The sequence below is a fragment of the Artibeus jamaicensis genome, unplaced genomic scaffold, assembly GCF_021234435.1.
Source record: "Artibeus jamaicensis isolate MK-2021 breed Jamaican fruit bat unplaced genomic scaffold, CSHL_Jam_final contig_399, whole genome shotgun sequence".
Classification (NCBI taxonomy): Eukaryota; Metazoa; Chordata; class Mammalia; order Chiroptera; family Phyllostomidae; genus Artibeus; species Artibeus jamaicensis.
The window spans coordinates 2,010,100-2,019,435 of NW_026521816.1; the positions used below are offsets into that span (position 1 = coordinate 2,010,100).

At 41.0% G+C, this 9,336-nt stretch overlaps 1 pseudogene; it reads right to left on the reverse strand.

Moving 5' to 3' along the window:
- Positions 1 to 5,737: 5,737 nt before the first annotated feature.
- Positions 5,738 to 6,200, reverse strand: LOC119065206 (RING finger protein 11-like; annotated as a pseudogene).
- Between the last annotated feature and the right edge of the window lie 3,136 nt (positions 6,201 to 9,336).

Genomic DNA, 9,336 nt, shown 5'->3' on the forward strand with positions numbered 1-9,336 from the left:
ACTCAAATCAATGGAGTGGACCAGAAGAAAGCAAATAATGGCCAAACAGAAAAGAGTGAAGAAGCAAGAATTCAAAGAAATGAGGAGAGTCTTAGGAACCTCCAGGACATCTTTAAACGCTCCAACATCCAAATTATAGGGGTACCAGAAGGGGAAAGGCACAGCCACCAGTGGAAAACTTATTTGAACAAATAATAAAGGAGAATTTCCCCAATCTGGCAAAGGAAATAGACTTCCAGGAAATCCAGGAAGCTCAGAGAGTACCAAAGAAGTTGGACCCAAGAAGGAACACACCAAGGCACATCATAATTATATTAGCCAAAATTAAAATGAAGGAGAGAATCCTAGAAGCAGAAAGAGCTAAGGGGACAATCACCTACAAAGGAGTCCCCATCAGACTGTCAGCAGATTTCTCAAAAGAGACCTTACAGGCAAGAAGGGGCTGGAAAGAGGTATTCCAAGTCATGAAATCCAAAGACCTACAACCAAGATTGCTCTATCCAGCAAAACTTTCATTTAGAATGGAAGGACAGATAAGGTGCTTCTCAGATAAGATCAAATTCAAGGAGTTCATCATCACCAAGCCCTTATTATATGAAATGTTAAAGGGACTTATCGAAGAAAAAGAAGTTAAAGAAACATGAACAGTGAAAGGACAGCAAACTCACAGTTAGTAACAACCACACCTAAAACAAAAGCAAACTAAAAGGACAGCTAGATCAGGAGTGGAAACATGGAAATGAAGATCTCAAGGAGGGTTAGCAACAGGGGAGTGGGAGGAGGAGAAGGGGGGAGAAGGTACAGAAAATAAGTAGCATAGACAGTAGATAAAAAATTGATGGGGGGCAAGAATAGCATGGGAAATATAGAATCTAAAGAACTTGAGACACATGGACATAAACTAAAGGGGGGGTAATGGTGGGGATGGGGGGGTAGGGTGGAGGGGAATGAAGGGGGGAATAGAACAACTGTAACAGCATAATCAATAAAAAAAATAAAATTAAAAATTAAAAAAAGAAAATGAAAGCCATGGGCTCAGCCCCCAAGAAGTTCAGGTTATAGCCAAGGAGAAGGATATGAGCATGTTTACATCTGGAGACATGGTAGCATATGCAACTCTTGTCTCTTTGGTGTCTCTTGCTGGAATGTCCTCTCCAGCACAACAGTTCCCCTACCTTCTCTTATAATACCTGTGTCTTGTAACTCCTGTGCTTCCTTCAAATCTAACCTAGATGACTTCTAGGAGATCTTAGATGTTTCTCTGTGCATTCTGAATGCTGGAATCTCCTGGAGGAGGAAGTGGGCCCATGGAATTTTTCCTGTGTGTTCCTGCAATGCCCTGCAGAACATACTCTCAGTATCTAAAAGATTGACCCCTCTGACTTCTCTTCTCAAAAAATCAGCATATGTTTGGTAATGCCTTTCATATGCATATGTTTGGAAGATGAAAATATGTTTTCATTCTTCATTACCTGAATGTGATGGGATTGCTCTCCCTCACATTTATCATGTGCCCTGCACCTTGGCAGGCACTCAGTAGGCACTGTGAGGACCATCTGTGGGGTTCGTTCAGAAGCTCAGCTCCCATCCCAGTTAGGCCTGTGCAGGGTGGGGCTCCTTACATGGGGGCTCCTTCAGCCAAATGGGCTCAGGGAGAGCCTTGCTACTTGGGGGGCCATTCCACCTCCATCAACTCTAGGTGGGGAACTTGGGCCCAGAAAACTAAATGCTTTTCTGCCTGATGGGACTTGCTCCTTCTCAGATTGGCCAGTGAGCTTTGGTTTCTGGCCAAGTCCTCAGTGGGCTTTACTGCTTTGATGTGGTTTTACAAGAAAAACATCTGTAAATGAGCAACAACTAGCAGTCTTTTTTCTCTGTTAGTCCACCTTGAGTTTATTAAAATCAGGGTTAATTAGCCTCTTGGAGTTGGTTGGGGCTGAGAAGCCATAGCCCCTCAATAGGAGAGAATGGGTACAAGCTTCAGAGTCTAAATATCAGCACAAATTTGGATAAAGCCAGGATTTCTAAAAAGTTACTCAAATGAATGTCATTAGTGGAAAGGGGGAAGAGGAAAAATGGGAGTTAGAGACCTGGGTTTTAAATCACTCATGTTCTACCTGTTAGTTAAGGTACATAATTTTTATATCCAAACCTCAGTTTTCTTATTCATAAAAGGGAGATACAAAGCAATACCTTATTATAATAATCTTCAATGAAATGATGCCTGTGAAAGTTCTGTGTGACCTTTCACAGGCATCCAAGCTGTGAAGCAGTCTCCATGCTGAATATTAATCAGGGAGAAATAGCAATCTTAAGGCAAAAGAATTCTTTATTAGTGTTAGAGGCAAAACATGTTGCACAATTATTTTTGAAAAAGGCTTTTACTTGAATTCAGTATGCTTCAGTATCACATGGCATTGACAATATAGCCCATAGAAATAGATTTAATATTAAAATATTTTCACTTGTCTTCTTTTTCTAATGGTGCAGAATGGTTTCTTAACTTTTTATTTTGAAACAACTGTCGATACAGAGGAAGATGAAAAAACAAAATGTGTGGGGAGATCTGTGTTCCTTTAATCAGCCTCCCTCACTGTAAACATCTTGCATAACTGCAGTACACCATCAAAACCAGGACACTGACCTTGGCATAATCCATAGAATTTATTCAGACTTAACAAATTTTATATGCACTCAATTGTGTATGTGTGTATATAGTCCTGTCACATTTTATCACACATGTAGCTTTGTGCAACTATATCCACAATCAAAATCCAGAACTGCCCCATTACCACAGGGCTCCCTCCTGCTGCCCCATTAGAGACTTACACCCTCTCCTCAATCCCCCCAGTCAATCCCCAACACCTGGCAACCACTAATCTGTAATCTATTTCTATAGTTTTGATATTTCAAGAATGTTACATAAATGAAATCAAACAGTAGATAAACTTTGGAAATTGGCTTTTTTCACTCAGTTTAATTCCCATGAGGTTCACAGATGTTGCTACATGTATCAATAGTCTGTACCTTTTCTGAGTTGTAGTGATGTTATGGATGTACCATAGTTTGTTTAACCACTCACCCACTTCACATTTGAACTGTAATTATTCCTTATAAAAAGGGAAGCATTTATTGGTTCATTCAATAAACATTTATAGAGTTACCCCATTTACCAGGTTCCACAGCAAGTATTGGTGATGTAGCAATTAGTAAGAGAAAGACAATAACCCTTGCAAACAAAGAGAATGTTTGAGAGGATGATAAGAGATTTGAAGAAAATAAACAGACTGGCACAGCAAAGTGCATGTGACTCCTTTAGACTAGCATTGCTGGGGCCCCTCAGTGGAGGCCATGTTTAGTGAAGACCTGAATAAGGAGGAATCAGCTCTTCAAAATCCCCAGGGCAGAGTCTGCTGGGCAGAGGGAACAGTAAGTACAAATACCCTGAAATGGGCATGTGCCTTGTTGTTAGGGAAGTGAAGACAAGGCCAAGGAGGCTGCAGCAAAGGGAAGCAGAGGTAGGAGTGGTTGGAGAAGGAGGCAGGGCCAGATCAGGAAGAGCCTGGGAGATACGGGGAGGAGTTTGGATTTAATCCTAAGGATATCAAGCAGGGGGAAGCATGACGTCATTAACAATTTGGAAGATAAGTCTAGAGACAAACTCTATTTTAAGCCCCTGGGTATAATTTCACTGAGTAATGGCTCATTTTTTTTATTCACAAACCCTTGAACAAGAATTGAATGCTAGCAGCCTTGTTGCCCCTACAATCAAATGGGCATTTCTAGAGACTAGACAGCATCAGGCATTTTCTGCAGCTTCAAAGCCAGAGGATCAGTATGTATAGATTAATACAGAGGAAGAATCCTCAAATGCTTTCTTCAGAGATACTTCACTGGACTTCACATGAACTCCAGGAGAACTTGCTGCCTTGTTCCTCCAACCTACCATGCACCAGGCCCCCACCCCCTATTCCCATTCAGTGGCAATCAGAGTAATCTAGGTTGTAGATCCTTGCTTTTCATCACTTTGAATACTTTTTACCAGTCCCTTCTAGCCTACAAAGTTTCTTTTAAGAAGCCATCTGACAGACTTATGGGAATTCCTTCACAGGTAACTATCTGCTTTTCTCTTGCTGCTTTTAAGATTCTCTCCTTATCTTTAACCTTTGGCATTTTAATTATGGTGTGTCCTGGTGTGGTCCTCTTTGGGTCAAATTTGTTTTGGTTTCTCTGTGCTTCCTGGACTTGTATGTCTATTTCCTTCACCAGATTAGGGAAATTTTCTTTTATTATTTTTTCAAATAAGTTTATAATTTCTTGCTCTTTCTCTTCTCCTTCTGGCACCCCTATGATTCAGATGTTGGTACATTTGAAAATGTCCCAGAGGCTCCTTAGCCTACCCTTGTTTTTTTTAATTTGGTTTTCTTCTTGCTATTCTGATTGAATGTTTTATTTCTTCCTTATGTTCCAAATCATTGATTTGATTCTCGGCTTCATACTCTCCACTGTTGGTTCCCTATAGATTTGTCTTTATTTCACTTAATGTAACCTATATTTCTGCCTGGCTCTTTTTTTATGCTGTTAAAGTACCCAGTGAGTTCCTGGAACATCCTGATAACCAGTGTTTTGAACTCTGCATCTAATTGATTGCTTATCTCCATTTCAGTTAGTTCTTTTTCTGGAGTTTTGTTCTTTCATGAGCCATACTTCTTTGTCTCCTCATTTTGGCAGCCTTCTTGTGTTTGTTTGTGTGCATTAAGTAGAGTTGCTTTGACTCTCTGTCTTAGTACCATGGCCTATTGTAGAAAAGTGCACTCATAAGTTGAATGAGGCATAGCCTTAGGTAATTGCTAGGGCAGGGCAACCTGAGTGAACCAGGTTGATGAAATCTTTGATATGATGTCGCCTCTCTGTGGTTCTATGTTGGGGAGGGCTCAGAAAAGGGACAATGTTACTGCCTGACCTCTGGAGTTTTGTTGGGAGGAAGCTGTACCCTGGCACTAATCCAGATGCCAGACACTTCAATTTCTCCCCATATGCCACTGGTGCCCTTCCAGCTGCTGCCTCACTGCTGGAGCCCAGAAGAAGTAAGTCTGGAAAAGTCCTACATCTGTTGTGGGCCTTTTAAGAAGAGACTCCTGAGAATCCCAGTTTCTTCTGCTGCCCCAACTACCACTGGTTTTTACAGCCGGAAGTTATGGGAACTTATCTTCCTGGCACTAGAACTCTGAGCTGGGTGATCTCATGTGGACCTAGGATCCCTCGCTCTCTATCCCTCCTGATTTTTGTCCATCACACATGGTTGTGAAACCATCTGTTCCACCTCTCTGAGGCTCTGCTCTTCCTACCTGTCTGGATGAATGTGACTTCTTTAATTCCTTGGTTATGAGGCTTCCATACAGTTTGATTTTCTGATGATTCTGGGTGATATTTATTTTGTAGTCTAGTTGTAATTTTTGCTGTGGTTGTGCAAAGAGGTAAGTTGTGTTTACCTCCATATTGACCAGACTATAAATACCATTATATTTTTAAACACTGGGTTAAAGCTTTACATAAAAGCACCATCCTACTATTTGTCCTAAGTTTTTAAACTATCAGGTCTGCAGCCATTCAGGAATTTTTAGGAAACTTTTGCGCGTGATCTTAATTCCTTATCCCTGGCTCTCTGAGCTCAGTGAAAAAAGGTCAAAACCATCAAAAAGGGTGGGTCACTTGAAGTCAGATGAAAGACCCTGGCTCAGTTAGTCTGGTAGGAAGGAAGCAGTGCTGCATCAGCTGGCTTCACATAAGAGGGGCCAGGGAAGGATCTCATCAACCATTCACTTAGATAACTCAGGTGACAGATTGTGTGTAGATGTCCGCCAAGATCAAGATGTGTCCCCATAGAAAAAGTCCACCATACAAAGAATACATTCTGGATCTTTTCTTTTGATCTATCTCTTCTAGGGTCACAAACTCCTCTAGGCAGATACTGTACAGGCCCATTCTTTGAGCTATTCTTATTTGTTCCTCTTCAGTCAGCTGAGTTGTCAGTTGAGTGTTCTGTGATTCTGTCTAGGTATTGAATCACGGATTAGAAGTGGAACTTGCTCTGGATATGGCTGCAGCAGCTCCTCATCAGGCACCATCCCCTTGCCAAAACTAGCCCAGCAGTGGGACTGGGACTTGTGAAGCAGGGAAATGTCATCCAAAGTGGGCATCTAAGACCATTCCCCACCTTCTGGGGCAGGGGTGACCCATCTGTGCACTGTCTGACAGTCTTTGTGTGACTTACTTTGAACCAATAGAAACAGCAAAGGCTGTCACTCCCATGATTATTTTTCATAGGATTTTTACTTTCATCTTGCTAGCAGATTCTCTCCCTTTGTGACTTTAACAAAACTGGTTGCTGTGTTACTGCCCTACAGCGAGGTCCATGTAACAAAAAAAATGGGGGTTGGCTTTGGACGATAGCCAGAAAGAAACCTAGGCCCTCAGATGGACAACCTGCAAGGAACTGAACCCTGTGAACCACCAACTGACCTTGAAAAAGGGCCTTCCCTCTCTGGAGTCTCAGAGCCTCAGCCTTGGCTGATACTGCTTATAGCCCCGTGAGAGACTCCCAAGGAGACAACCCAGCAAAGCCACACTCAAACTCCTCCCTGACAAAAACTATGAGGTAATAATGAGTTGTTTTATTAATTGCTAAGTTTGTATATACTATTTATTATTATTTTGCAGCAATAGATAATGTTGACCTTAAACAAATAGATATTTCTCTAGCAAAATAGGTTGAATAAGAAACAATGAAGAACTGTAATTTGGGATGTGATCTAACGGAGAACCACACACAAGTCCAGAGAACAAAGGAGAGCAACAGTCTTTTATCAAGGAAAAAGAAAGTTTAGAGGGGCTGCTATAAACAGAGTTCCCTGGAGGAAACAAAGAATTGGAAGTATATTGGCTTCTCACAGGCTTTGTTGTAACAGTCTTTCATTGTCTGAGTCTTTGCCAGACAAGAAGAACATGCTCCTCCTTCCTGCTGGGGTAGTAGTATAGAAAAAAACAGCTTCCTGTTGAAGATGAAAGCATGTCTCTTCCTGTTTGGGGTAATTGACAATGAGGGGTAGGGCATGAGATCTCTTCTTACAGGCTTTCCCAACTCCAGTTTAAATGTGTTTATTAGTCTTCACAGGAACTAGATTTTCAAATTTCCTCAAATATAGAGAGTTTAGTGGAATTCTTTTCACACAGACAAGATTTCTACACAGCTCCTCATTGACAAAGCAGGGAAGTAAAGTGAGGCTATGGAAGCACTGGGTGTTGTTGGAGGACCAGGTAGATGAAGATTCCTCACTGAAGATTATGTTCATCAGATCCTAAGAAGAGATTCCTGAAGACAATCCCATTGAAATGGATTATTACGAACTCAGCTCTAAGGGTGTATAATCCCCTACATGGGCAGGACTGGAATAACGTGAATTCCCTAGATATGCTTAGGGTCCTGGGGGTCTGCGGTCCAGAGGCACTCTGGCTACTTGGATCTGAATTGCCACAAGGTCAAAGCCCTGTGATTTGGGTGGGACTCCCCTGAGACTTGAGGACCCTGTGATCCATTACTTAAGTCTTAGGCTGGAGTAAGGATTATGCAGGATATACCATGGCTCCTCTCACCTCTTCCCCAGTGCTCATCCCCTGATCTCAAAGAAACCCCTCCCTACTCTATCCTGTATTAGACAGTTCCACCACCTCAGAGAGTAGAGCCTAGAGAAATTAAGAGGGCAAGAAGTGGGGAGCTCTGGCTTCTGCCTAGAAGTTAAAGCACATCTATATACAAACATCTAGATTCAAAGAAGTATATGATTATGTAATTTAGGACAACAAAATTAAAGATGTAGTAGATGTATTTAGAGGAAAAGTTCAAAACCTTTCTTAGTCTTCAAATTAGTAAGCATCACCATGAGATTTTGGGAAAGAGTTTTCATGGGTTTAGCTGTGTAGGATGGTGCTAGGTTCACCACTCAACAATGACTGCCCATGGGCTTCCCCTTCCAGACTGGCCTCGAGGCTCTGCCATTCACCCTCCAGCCACAGAAGAGAAGGAGGTTCTGACCCATGGAAACAGAATCAGGAGGACTTCTCTGCCAGGAGTTTTTGATAACTAAAGGAAATCATGAAAGTTAATTTTTGGAAAATTGTGTCCTTCATTTTAAAAGTCTTGAAGTAGTATCACTAGGACAAATCATCTTTATGGTAAATGTCAGTTAGAATCTAAAACGTTTATATTCACTTCTTTAACAGATATATACCAAAAATGTTCATTGAGCATATACTGTGCTCCAGGCACTGCATTAAATTCCACAGATATGAAAGCAGATAAGATGGGCTTGTTTCCTGCACTAGCTGAGACAGTCTCAGGGAGTTTCACATTATACAATGCCAATAATAATAGTTTTGTTATATTATTACTGATATTGTAGATCCTCCATAACTGTTTTTTGTCCTGTCCTTAAAATTCAAATACCTATTAGAAAGAGTTCACCTTGAGCCCCTTTAACCATCAAGCCTAATGAGTTCCCACCTGCCATGTAATAAGACTATTTATGGATATAAGAGAGTCTTCTCTGTAAACTATAAAGTGCTATCTCTGAAGATTAGATAGATACCCCAATGAAGACCAAGTTATCATACACTTGACTGGAACTCTAAAATTTTCTTACTTTGAAATTAAATAAAACCATTTTCTGGCAATGCTTTGGGGAATATATATATTTTTTCAAGTAAAAATGTATCTTTATGCCCTGGCTGGTGTGGCTTAGTGGCTCAGTGACAGCCTGTGAATTGGAGTTACCAGTTTGATTCCCAGTCTAGGACATGTGCCTAAGTGGCAGGTCAGGCCCCCAATAAGGGGCATGTGAGAGACAACCACACGTTAATGTTTCTGTCCTTCTCTTTCTCCTTCTCTTCCCTTCTCTAAAAATTAAACATATAAAATCTTTTTAAAAATGTATCTTTATTACAAAACAAAAATCTGTAATATAAAAAGACTTCTATAAGCCTCCTAAGCTTTCTGCATTTGTTGTTTAAAAAGTAAAAACATTAGAGAAGTACAGAGTATAAACCTTCCCTTTCCTCAATAAGCACTCACCTTCCTCCTCCCCACCCACAAGACATAACCATGGTTGATAGCTGGTGTGGATCCTTCCAAGCTTTTATGACATATAAACATATATATTTCTGGACGCACAGTTTAAAACACTGGTCATCAGCTTCCTCACAGATCTGGTGGACTATAGCCACAAATTAGAGAAACATATGAAGACTAAATTAAGGGAAATGAATGGAATTCCACAGGAA